The 11,803-nt window shown below is 33.5% G+C and overlaps 1 protein-coding gene across 1 annotated transcript in view; it reads left to right on the top strand.

Moving 5' to 3' along the window:
• Positions 1 to 3,042: 3,042 nt before the first annotated feature.
• The window catches only part of LOC136342872 (pupal cuticle protein 20-like), a 29,625-nt gene continuing 20,864 nt past the window's right edge, over positions 3,043 to 11,803 (top strand). The window contains exon 1 of the mRNA XM_066289125.1: positions 3,043 to 3,151. The gene's annotated coding sequence lies outside the window, so the exon portion shown is untranslated. The remainder of the gene's footprint in view (positions 3,152 to 11,803) is intronic.

The raw sequence follows: 11,803 nt of genomic DNA, 5'->3' as shown, positions 1-11,803 counted from the left end.
ATAATTTATTTGTTTTTCTCTTGCGGCTCTAAATGGTACCCGCCCCACCCGCTGTTACCTTTTTAACAAATTATTATTTTTTGAAAATCCAAAAGCAGCACTAAATAGGACGAAAAATACTCTCTTTCGACGTTTGTTTATTTTTTCAATGTAGCTTACATTACCGCTAGCGCCAAATGGCCGATTTTTTAATAATAATTAAAACGTGGGTCAAGTGACACCTCAAATTAAAGGTTTTTGCAATGATATATTCCATGGTGTATTGTAATTCGAAATCTATTGATTAGTTTTTGTTTGGTATGCGATACAAACTTAGTTAAATAGTACGTAAATAATACAAAAACTTGTTTTTTTTTTTTATAGGAAATCGTTTGTTTTCGATTTAGTGTTCACAAATAGTCTTTCACTATTTTTATGTAATTTTTTTATTTTTTTTTATTAAAAGCTGTTTATGAATATTAAATCAAAAACAAACCAATTTCCTATCAACAAACAAGTTTTTTCATTGGTTATTTACTGCTTAACGAAGTTTATATTGCATTTTTTACCAAATTTATATCTGTTTTTCTGAAAAATTAATCGATAGATTGTGAATCGCAACACACCATTTAATACAGTTTTAAAAGACCTTTAATTGAGGTGTCATCGGCCATTTTGTGCTACCGGTGACATAAGAAAATTTTTTTTTAAATATACAAACGTCGAAAGATAATACATTTCGTTCTATTTAATACCGCTTTGGGACTTTCAAAAAATAATAATTTGTGAAAAAACTAACAACGGATATGGATGGTGAACAGTGATTACAATTTAGCAGGGGTTGGAAATACTCACTGGCGTGTATACCTGCGAGTCGTTCTCTGCTCGAAACCGTGAGAATTTTCCAGACTGCTCGAGTGCGGTGCCACCGCACTTGCTCAAAAAAAACGTACACTCACCCGCAAAAGTCATGGTACAGCATGTTACTGCATCAAAAATTCCTAATATTTTCCATATGTGAAATCAAAACTCCAATTTATTTACATAGAAGTAATCTGTAATGTGTCTATACTAATAGCAATATTATAAATATTTACAAAAACTCAAACTTATTCTGATAAAAATCAAACGTAATTTTCTAACAATAAATGGATTCCACAAAAGTCTTGATACAAGTAAAACACTCGCTATTATTCGTAAAAAAAGAAAAAAATTAATACCCAGTGGAGTACCCTTTTTGTTTAAGGACTTCCACCAAACGATTCGGCATTGATCGAACCAACTTTCCCGTAACCTCATTGGATATTTGCGACCATTCTTCAAAGATAACCTTTTTAAATCTTCTTTATTATGAATTATATTATATGTTTTCTAATTTGTTTTTCCAAATGGTCTCATAAATGTTCAATTGGTTTAAGGTCGGGACTTTGTGGAGGTGTTTCTAGTAGATGCAAAGTATTGTATATCAACCACTGGCGTACCGTATAAGATTTATGTTCAGGGTCGTTATCTTGCTGGAAGTAAAAATTTTCTGCCAACCCCAATTTTTCCGCACTTTGCTTCAAATTTGCCTTTAATATGTTCAGGTTAGTTCAGGTTGGTTCATGATTTCATCAGTTATTACTAAATTGCCTACACCAAAAGATGACATACAACCCCAGACCATTAATCCACCTCCTCCATGCTTTATGGTTGGAATTGTATTTTTTGGATTAAAAGCTTCCTCTGGTTTTCTCCACACTTTTCTTCATCCGTCTGGTCCGAAAAGATTAAATTTACTCTCGTCTGACTAAATAACTTTTTTCCAAAATTCGCTTTCGATCGCTCTGTATTTTTCGGCAAATTCAACGCGCTTCTTTCTATTTACGGTACTTACATAAGGTCATTTTCGCGCACTACAGCCTTTATGCCCTCTTTTATGAACCGTTCGGCGAACTGTTTCTTCATGAACAACAGTTCCAAAATGTTCCCTTAGTTCAAAAGCCAACATCGATGAGCCTTTCTTCGGGTCCTTCTTGATTTCATTAAGAATGTAGCTTGTTTCACGTTCCGTTAATTTTTTGGGCGCCCAGTTCTTGGTTTGTTATTAATTCTACTGTGATATTTGAAACGATTCACAATTTTTTGACTAGTAGAGCGACTCCTTTTTACAATTTTTGAAATTTCACTGTAAGATTTTCCTTCTTTATTTAAACGAATAACAATTTTTATTTCACCCTGACTGAGCTCGGCTCTACCCAATATTTTTAACTTTTAACGACTATAACATAAATGATACTGACTGTTTAGTATTTTTCCTTTTTTTTATTATTAAGTATGTTAGTATATCCCAATGCTGCATAAGCAGTTTATGTTAAGAACAAATTAATTTCATTTATTGACATTTATTGAACATCCGATTTTAATTGCTGGCCGCGTCGCCGGCAATAACTAAAAGGAACCATTGTCCAGTAATCCGAACTGTTAGGTGCTAAGGTGACTCATGGCTGAATAGCCATGATTGCCATGCTTATCAAGGGTACGCTTATAACAGCGTATCCACAGTTTATTATTTTTAAGCCACGTAAAATATTGTATATAGCAGATTTAATATACTTTGATTTTTTGAACCAATAAGTTGTGGCTGGTACTGAAGCCAGCTACTTTGTTTTAATTACTAAATACCCCAAGTATTTAACACTGACTATTTGTCGTATTTCTGCAAAGAAATAAACAAATGCAATCTTATTTTTTTAAATAAAAATTCAAATATTTTACCCGTACCAAGACTTTTGTGGAATCCATTTATTGTTAGAAAATGACATTTGATTTTTATCAGAATAAGTTTGAGTTTTTGGAAATATTTATAATATTGCTATTGGTATAGACACATTACAGATTACTTCTATGTAAATAAATTGAAGTTTTGATTTCACATATGGAAAATATTTGGACTTTTTCATGCAGCAAACTGCTGTACCATGACTTTTGTGGGTGAGTGTATGTCTCACAAACGAGATTTAAAAATGTCCACGAAAGCGCTCTCGAGCCGTTCCGAGTCCATTCGTTTCCGCGCGGACATAGTAACCATTGTCCGTACAGGTTTGTTCTTGTCATACTGCTGTTAGTGGAACGCAGCTATTTGATGCAGTTATAGTGAAGTGAATCCACATAATTGCAAAATAAAACGTGGGTGCGTGTTTATTAGTGTTCTATTTTGTTTGTTAACTCTGTTTTGAAAAATGTCTAAACGACAAAAAATTAATATAAACGACTACGTCGTTTACGACCAAGTTGAAGATAAATCAACATGCTTATTTGAAAATTGTGGAAAACGATTAAGTGGTAAAAGGCCAGCTAATATCAAAAGACATTATTTGGCAATACACAAAAGGAATATCGAACATCCGGAACAAGAAAATGATAGCGATAGCAACGACGACGATTTAGATAAAGATAAAACGCTTAAAACAAAAAAAAATGATCAAGAAGGAAACATTTTAGAAGACCATATAAATAAAATCTAATTTTTTAGATGCTGTCTAGGTTTAATTACTGTTAATAGCCTAGAATTTCGCCTTTTTGATGATACTGATTATTTAAAAAAAAAACTATATTTTCTTATAAAAAAAATCAGTCTACATTTAAAATCCAAAAATAGTGTGCTTCATTTAGAAAATGCTGTAGATCAAATTTAGAAAAATCATCAAACGACGAGCAGAAAGCGCAAGTAAAAAGGTGATTTTACTTAAACTGGACATCACTGGAGAGAAGTTTTTTAGGTGCGAACGTACAATACATTAAAGATGCAAAAATTGGCATCCACATAATCGGTCAGATTTAGCTCAACATAAATATTTGTCTGTGTCCACCATGAAGTTTTAGATATAATGGAGACCAGTGACAAACTTCATACGACATAATTATTAAAAGATGGAGTTATAAGTTGTTTAAGAGTACAATAATATTGACCTAATTTTGGTGTATTTCATAACACATAATAACGACGCAAGCATAATTAAATGTCCCAAACTGCTTCAGAAAATTCAAGAGGGAGTACTTTTGGAAAATGCTAATTCTCAAAACGCAGAAAAAGACAACGAAGAAGAAGAATTTATACAAAATAAAATTGAAGTTATCCTTGCTGTAGTACGTTGTGTAGCACATACACTACAGCTAGCTGTCCTCGATGTTACGGACAAAATGAAAATTGATATCAATAATTTTCGAAATATTGTGAAAAAATTACATGTAGCTTTTCGATCTGGAAGTTGTTTATCTTTGCTAGTGTTAGACGACATAACACAATGGAATTTAACTTATGATAAGTCACTTTCTTGGTTAAAAGAGAAGCTTGAAAGTAAACCTCAGCTAAATCTAATTGCATCTGATATCGCCTGGACATTAATTGAAATTTTTCTAGCCTCTAGTCGAATAGATTAAGAGGTTTCAATACGAACAATATACGTATAATAGGAGACTTTCATAAAGATTGGCTAAGCTGCGAATTAAAAATAGAACAATTATGCTTCTCATTTGTATAACGCACTGATTCATCGAAAAATAACACTATTAGGCAACGACGCTTTTGTAGCGGCATTGTATCTAGACACAAGATTCGAATTTGAGGGGTCTACAATGCGTCCAAAGACCTAAAAGTTTAATGCGCTAGTAAGTTCTGTTTTTTTATTAATTTTTATCATAACATATTTTTAAAGTATGTTTTAGAATCATCTGATGAGAACACAAGACGTTGTCAAGAAGATGATTGAGAAACGAAAAGAAGAATGTGAGGGAAATAGTTTTTTTTACTCATCAGAGGATATCAGATTATCACATGGTTTTGCCAAAGAAGAAACTCTAAATGTCTATGAAAAAGTAGAGAAACACATTAGATCAAAAGCAACGTCAAAGCAGAACTCTGCTTCAAAATATACATTAAAACCAAAATTCGAAGCATCATGTCAAAGTCAACGTTAACCGTTGAATATAAATGTACTGAATTACTGGAAAATGTTATATAAAACCGATATTAACTTACACAGATTATCCAAAATAACATTGGCAGTACCTGCAAATCAAGTTTCGGTAAAACGGTATTTCAGTGCTCTGCCGACAATTTTGACAAAACTGAGACCACATTTATCGAAAAAAAAATCTGAATTGTATTTTTACTACAAGACTTAATAGCAATTTGCTTGTATCAAATTAGTTTTCAAAAAATAAAAAATAATAAATTACCTCTTTCCGTTGATACATTAATTTGGTCCCCTACAAAATACACACCAACATAGTGCAGTTTTGTAGTTTATTTGAACTTTTATTAATTTTTTAACTGTTTGTAAAATTTGCTGAAATGAAAATTTTAAAAATTATTTCGTTTTTACTAAGTTCTTACTATATCTCAATTATCTGAAATCGTGTATACACATCGACTATTTTGACTAAAGACAAATAATATGAAGACGTGCGCACTCGTGCGGGTGCGTTATGAAATTTTCTAACTCACACGCAAAGTTGTGTGTTTTAAAATCAAAATACCGCATGGACACGCGTGCCGGTGCGTTTCTTTTTGCGTGCGACATAATCTCTCGACTTCAAGCGCGTGTGTGAGCGAGTGTTTCCGACTCCTGTAATTTAGAGCCGCACGGTATACTTGATCGTATAATTCACACGCACGTACTTAACACTACAATATCTAATGAGAAAAGGAACAAAAGCCTAAATAAAAGCAGCTCAAAAGTTATTTGTTTATGTTAAAACTGTAATAACTCAGTCACTTTTATTGGTCGACCCTCCAAACTCATTGTTTTCGTAATGCTAAATTCGAGCTTCGAACTATGTTTGTAAGCCCAGAAAATCAATTTATTCTCACTGAGCGACTGAATGACGGTGATACTACCGGCAAGCCGTTTCTAAGGTAATAAACGTGTTTCAACCTGATCCAGTCGCCCTAAATTTAGTATGTTTCCCCGAGTGTCTTACGAGATGAAACGGTGCTTTACAGGGCACTGAAATTTATATAACACAAAATAACACAGCATTCATCCTTATAAAAGCGTTACAGAAAAATCAATATGAAATGGGTGCTCCTGTAGTCCTGATATGTTTCAATATTCAGTAACTAGAATGCTGTTAACACGTTCGCTTCGCGACATTTTTTGCTATACCTGCTAACAACTTCATGGTATACAGGGTGTTTAAAAAAGACGCGGCAATATTTACGGATATTATTTCTCAGGAACTTTTATGAGAACAGTTCCTATAAGCATAGGTCTAGAAATGTATTATTTCCAAGACCCAGGGGGTAATTTTTTTTTTGTAACTTTTTAAAAATAATTTAATTTTAAATAATAGTTTTGTAACAAAGAAATTTATTAAAATTCACCAAAGCACAAAATATTCTTAGAGAATAAGGAAATAAACCCATGATTTTTTTAAATGTTTTTGGACGATACATGGACGTGCAACAAATTTGTTTTTATTTTTTATCTCGTAAATGAAGCGAGATACGAAGAAAATTCAAAAGAGAAAAAAGTTGTATTTTAGTTGCTACATCCCAAAAAAAATTTTAAATTTAATTAAAGTTAGTGACGTACATTCTTTTGTCAATAAATTTTGTTGAGGTCTTCTCCCCTTGACGCCACTGGACTTAATAATCCTAATCTACTTAGAGTGACATCAGATAAAATTCAAAAAAATCGATCAAAAGATATTTGATTCATCTTTGAACAATTGTTATTAAAAAAAAATTAACACCCTGTATCTTGGAAACAACACATTTCCGGACTTATGTTTATAGGAACATTTTTTTCATAAAATAACCTGAGAAATCGCCCCGTTAAATATTACCACGTCTTTTTTAAACACTCTGTATAGCAAACGCTCGATAATGTAAACTAATTCAAACCAATCGTGATTCACATTATCGAAATGTTTACGTTAGAGGCCGTGATTTAAATAATAAACGATTTATTAAAGAAACGTTTAATACAAACAAATTTACAGGGGGTCCCAGAATGAGAGGGTCAACACTTAACCACATACCAGGTCTGTAAATATGAAACCGGAATTTGCCTCTAAATATCCCTAGTGGTCAATATAGGTACTACCTTGTCGTGTTATTAGGGTACTACATCTCTTATTTACATCTGAGAATGATTTTCAAATCATAACAATACAGGTTCAATACTGCAGTACAGTTTGCAATGGCTTTGAGTATGTCGAATTTTGTGCCTACAAATTACGATTTGCGGACAGCATTGATTTTCTGTTACCACTTGAAAAAAACGGCTGCAGATTCACATCGCATGCTTGTTGAAGCTTACGGTGAACGTGCCCTTGGAAAATCACAGTGCTATGAGTGGTTTGAAAAATTCAAAAGTGGCGATTTTGACCTCAATAACGAAGAGCGTGGAAAACCAGCTTTGTTAGATGAGGACGATACTCAAACGCAACAACAATTAGCGAACCAATTAAATGTGACACGAGAAGCCATTTCCATTCGTTTGAAAGCTTTGGGAAAAATTCAGAAGATAGGAAAATGGGTTCCACATGAAGTCAATGAAAGACGGCAAGAAAATCGAAATACCACTTGCCAATTGTTGCTTACCAGGTATAACGGAAAGTCATTTCTTCATCGAATTGTGACTGGTGACGAAAAATGGATCTATTTTGAGAATCGTAAACGTAAAAAATCATGGGTAACTCCAGGCGAACCATCAGCATCGTCAGCAAGACCAAGTCGATATGGACGGAAAACAATGCTCTGTGTTTGGTGGGATCAAAAAGGCGTAATTTATTATGAGCTGCTAAAACCTGGAGAAACAGTTAATACTGAACGTTACCGACAACAAATGATGGACTTGCATCGAGCTTTGCGTGAAAGACGACCAGAATATCAAGAACGGCAACATAAGGTGATATTGCTCCATGATAATGCACCATCACACACTGCAAAACTGGTGAAGGAACCGATTGGGAAGTACTATCGCATGCGGCGTATTCACCCGACTTCGCACCATCCGACTATCACTTATTCGCATCGATGGGACACGCTCTTGCAGAACGGCACTTCACCTCTTACGAAACAGTTCAAAAATGGCTCGATGAACGGTTTGCCTCAAAAGAACAACAGTTCTTCTGGCGTGGCATCCACAAATTGCCACAGAGATGGGAAAAATGTATATGTAACGATGGGAAATATTTCGAATGAAATATTTTTTATAATTATTGCGCAGCTAAGTTATACTTATTATTAAAAGATTCCGGTTTCATATTTACAGACCTGGTACATATTTACAGGGAATCCCAGAATGAGAGGGTCAACACTTAACCACATATTGCTTGGTTAAAAATACAACGATTCATGGTGATATGCTATTATACGAAATAATCTTCTTTTGAAGATACAGCCACTGAAATTCTCACTTTTTTTTTAAGATTTGCAAATAGTCCAAAAAATCATGTGATTTTGTTGAATTTTCTAAAGTATTTTCAAGGTTCCGTATCAAAAAATTTTACAGGGTGTGCCCTATTCGTGTTGTCAACCGGTATGATACTTATCTTTCTATATTTGAATCAATTTCGCTACAGCCAATACAATCATAGCGCTACACGTGAATGAGTTATAATATGAATTTACTGCATATAGGTCTTATTGGTATCTACTCTCACGAAATTGGATGCAGAATTCCCGAACAAGAATTTTCACCTGTGCAAAACTCGAGAGCACTCTACTTCATCGATATAATTTTATCGACCCTCCAATATCCAGAATGCGGTCTCGCAATAAACTGAAGAGCCGTTTTTGCCACATTAATAATTTGCATTGAAGAAAACAGTGGATGCATTTTTCTGAATAGAAATACATTTTCCTTTTTCAAACCGTCCCGTAAGGCAAGATGAGCGGAGCCCAAGCTTCGCTTCTTTGTTCAGGTACGAAGGCGTTTGTTTTTATATTATGACGTTGGAAATATTAAAAATGCCTTTTGGTGTTCTTTATGAATACGCCTTTATGACCATCTGCTTTTTGGTTGCAGCGATAGTCCTCGCTAAAATGTGATAATAATAAAATCTCTTTATCTATGACATAGCTTTCAGAGCTTTCAACCTCAACGTTATATGAGCAGAAGCGTTTATAAATATCAGTTATTTTAACGCGTCTTATTTACTGCTTTGATTGAATTTTGAGCAAGCTCATAAAATAACAGGAATAATCAATTAAATGGCAATTAAGGCTTTAGGGTATCATTTGACGGCTATCGCCTTCGCTAAACAATTTAAGCAAAATGGGTCACAATTAATCGACAGATGACTTTCGATTAATTTACTTGAACCTGTAATTTCAGAGGAGAAATGACAATCAGTTTAATATTCAACAAAATGCAACTAAAAGAGGAAAATTATAGTGTCCCTAATTAATGATCCTTATAATATCTTTAGGCTTTATTTCTTTCTAAATATGTGCATTGGTGAACGTCCACGGCAGCACCCATAACAAATAACAAAATTGATGATGGTTGTCGAAAATCGAAACGTAGGACAACTTGAATTACCTCACTAGATAAACTGAGGGAAATTCTATTATAATTCACAAAACCATAGTTTGTTGAATAGCTCAGTGCACTATTTTTCCACTTTTTCCAATTAAAATTTTTGATAAACCCCAAACTAGAAATTTAGCAGCATGACGAAGTTCAAATTCAAATATGCTTCTTAGACACCAAAGAAGATGCATCCAAAAATATTCAGGGGAAAATACTAGTTTTATCAATAGAGCTCCAATCAAAAAACTGTCAAAAAAATACTAAGAGCTACATTGCAGGGCCGTAGAGGGTCATTTAAACTAGACGTCCCATTAATTCCCATGCTAAAAATATTAAAATATGGAAACGGACCCTCGCCGTCGTGACGCCGATGCTATATATTTTTTCCAGAAACATACCTTTTCTCAAAAATATAAACATCGATCCGTTTTAAACCCGTTTTGTATAAAAAGTGTTTTCAATTCATTATATATATTTTTTTATTTATTTTTTAAAATTATTCCATATTTAGAGCAGAAAGGGCTATCGGCCTTATTGGCCTTTCTGCCCGTGATCTAATATTTTACATGTTCTTTGCAATTTAAAATTAATAATAATTCAGCCAAAAAGTGGAAAAAAATGGAAAAAAACAAATATCACAATTCTTGGAAAATTTTGAAAGCGTGGTGGAAGAGAAAATGAAATTAGATTGTATTTTCTGTCTGGTTAAGCATAAATGGTTCAGTATGGTCCAATTTCCTTTATTCTTCTTCCATTTGTTTTGCAGTTGTTCTAGCTTCTCCACAACTTTTGTCATGTATGTGCATTCATATAACAGTTTGTTAGGTGAATTGTGTTGCGAGTTGTCCGGGTGTTTTATTTTTATTATCATTCTCAGTGCAATTTGTTCTGTTCTTTGTACAAATTGTTTGGTTTTTCTTGTTGCGTTTGTTCTGAGAATATATCCATAGTCCAATAAAGGTCTACAAATGGATTTATAAATATTTGTTGCCGTTTTAATGCTGATCCCTTTGTTTTTGTAAATTAGCATACAAAAGTATTTAACTCTTTTGATAAAATTCCTTTTTTTATTTTTTATGTGTTTGTTAAATTTTATTTTATTGTGAATGGTCATATCTAAGTATCGGACTAGATTTTTAGGATCTGTTGTGTGTCCGTCAGTAGTTATAGTTAGTGAGTCAGCTTTGATTTGGTAGTTTGTAAGCAGTAGTTGGTTTTTGGAAGGATTTCGCGTTAGTCTCCATTTGTAGAACCATGTCATTGTCTCATTTGTTACTATCTGTTGTTTTCAAAGCGGCTATTTTTGTGTTTTTATCATATACAATAAGTACCGTGTCGCCCGCATATTGTAATATGTATGATTTCCTGTGTACCTGGTTTTTGTCCAGCAAGTTATGGATATGCAGTATGTCCACAGATAGAGGGCTCAAGAGGACAAATGTACAAAAAATGTCGTTTTTCGACAAAAAGTCATTCTTGATAAAAGTTTCTGCTTCTCGAAAAAATACGATTTACGAAAATACTTTTGAACTTTTTTATACAGGGTGCCCAAAAATTACGAACACATGAAATATTATCAAGAGTGAACTACCTTTATTTCTTATTTTGGAGCAAAATGGTAAATAAAAAATAGATTTCAAATCCTACCCAAAGTTTACATACAAAATTCCACTATTCCAAAATAGTTTATAAGTAATTCAAGATAAAAGTTAGTAGATATTACTTATTCAAACACACCTCCCCCGTATTCGACGCATTTCTCAAACTGCTGTCTAATGTGATTATAACTTCTTCTTATCTCCTCGAGTGAAATCATTTGAACTGACTCTAAAATTATCTGTTTTAAAATGTCGATATTATTATCAATGGGTTGCTGAAATGTTAATTGCTTCAAAAGGCCCCAAAGGTATGTGTTACAAATAGTGAGGTCAGGACTTATTGAAGGCCACAAAACTGGGCCGTACCGGCCAATCCACCTATCTCCAAATTTATTGTTAAGCCACTCTGTAACTTCGCGTGCACAATGTGCCGGGCACCCATCTTGTTTAAAGTATATTTGTCCGCGGTACTGTAATGGCAAATCATTTAACTCGTCCAAAAGAAAAGTTTTCAACATTTCCAAGTATGAATTCCTATTACATGTACCTTTAAAAAAGAATGGTCCCATTATTCCATAATATGAAATTACCATACCAGACGTTAATTTTTTTGAAATATTGGCGATGTGAAGGAATTCTGGATTTTCTCTGCCCCAGTACCTTACATGTTGTGAAGCCACCGTACCATTTGTCGAAAAA

The sequence above is a fragment of the Euwallacea fornicatus genome, chromosome 13, assembly GCF_040115645.1.
Source record: "Euwallacea fornicatus isolate EFF26 chromosome 13, ASM4011564v1, whole genome shotgun sequence".
In the NCBI taxonomy this organism is placed as follows: Eukaryota; Metazoa; Arthropoda; class Insecta; order Coleoptera; family Curculionidae; genus Euwallacea; species Euwallacea fornicatus.
Note: the sequence above shows the minus strand (reverse complement) of the source record. Positions and strands in the feature narration are given on the sequence as shown.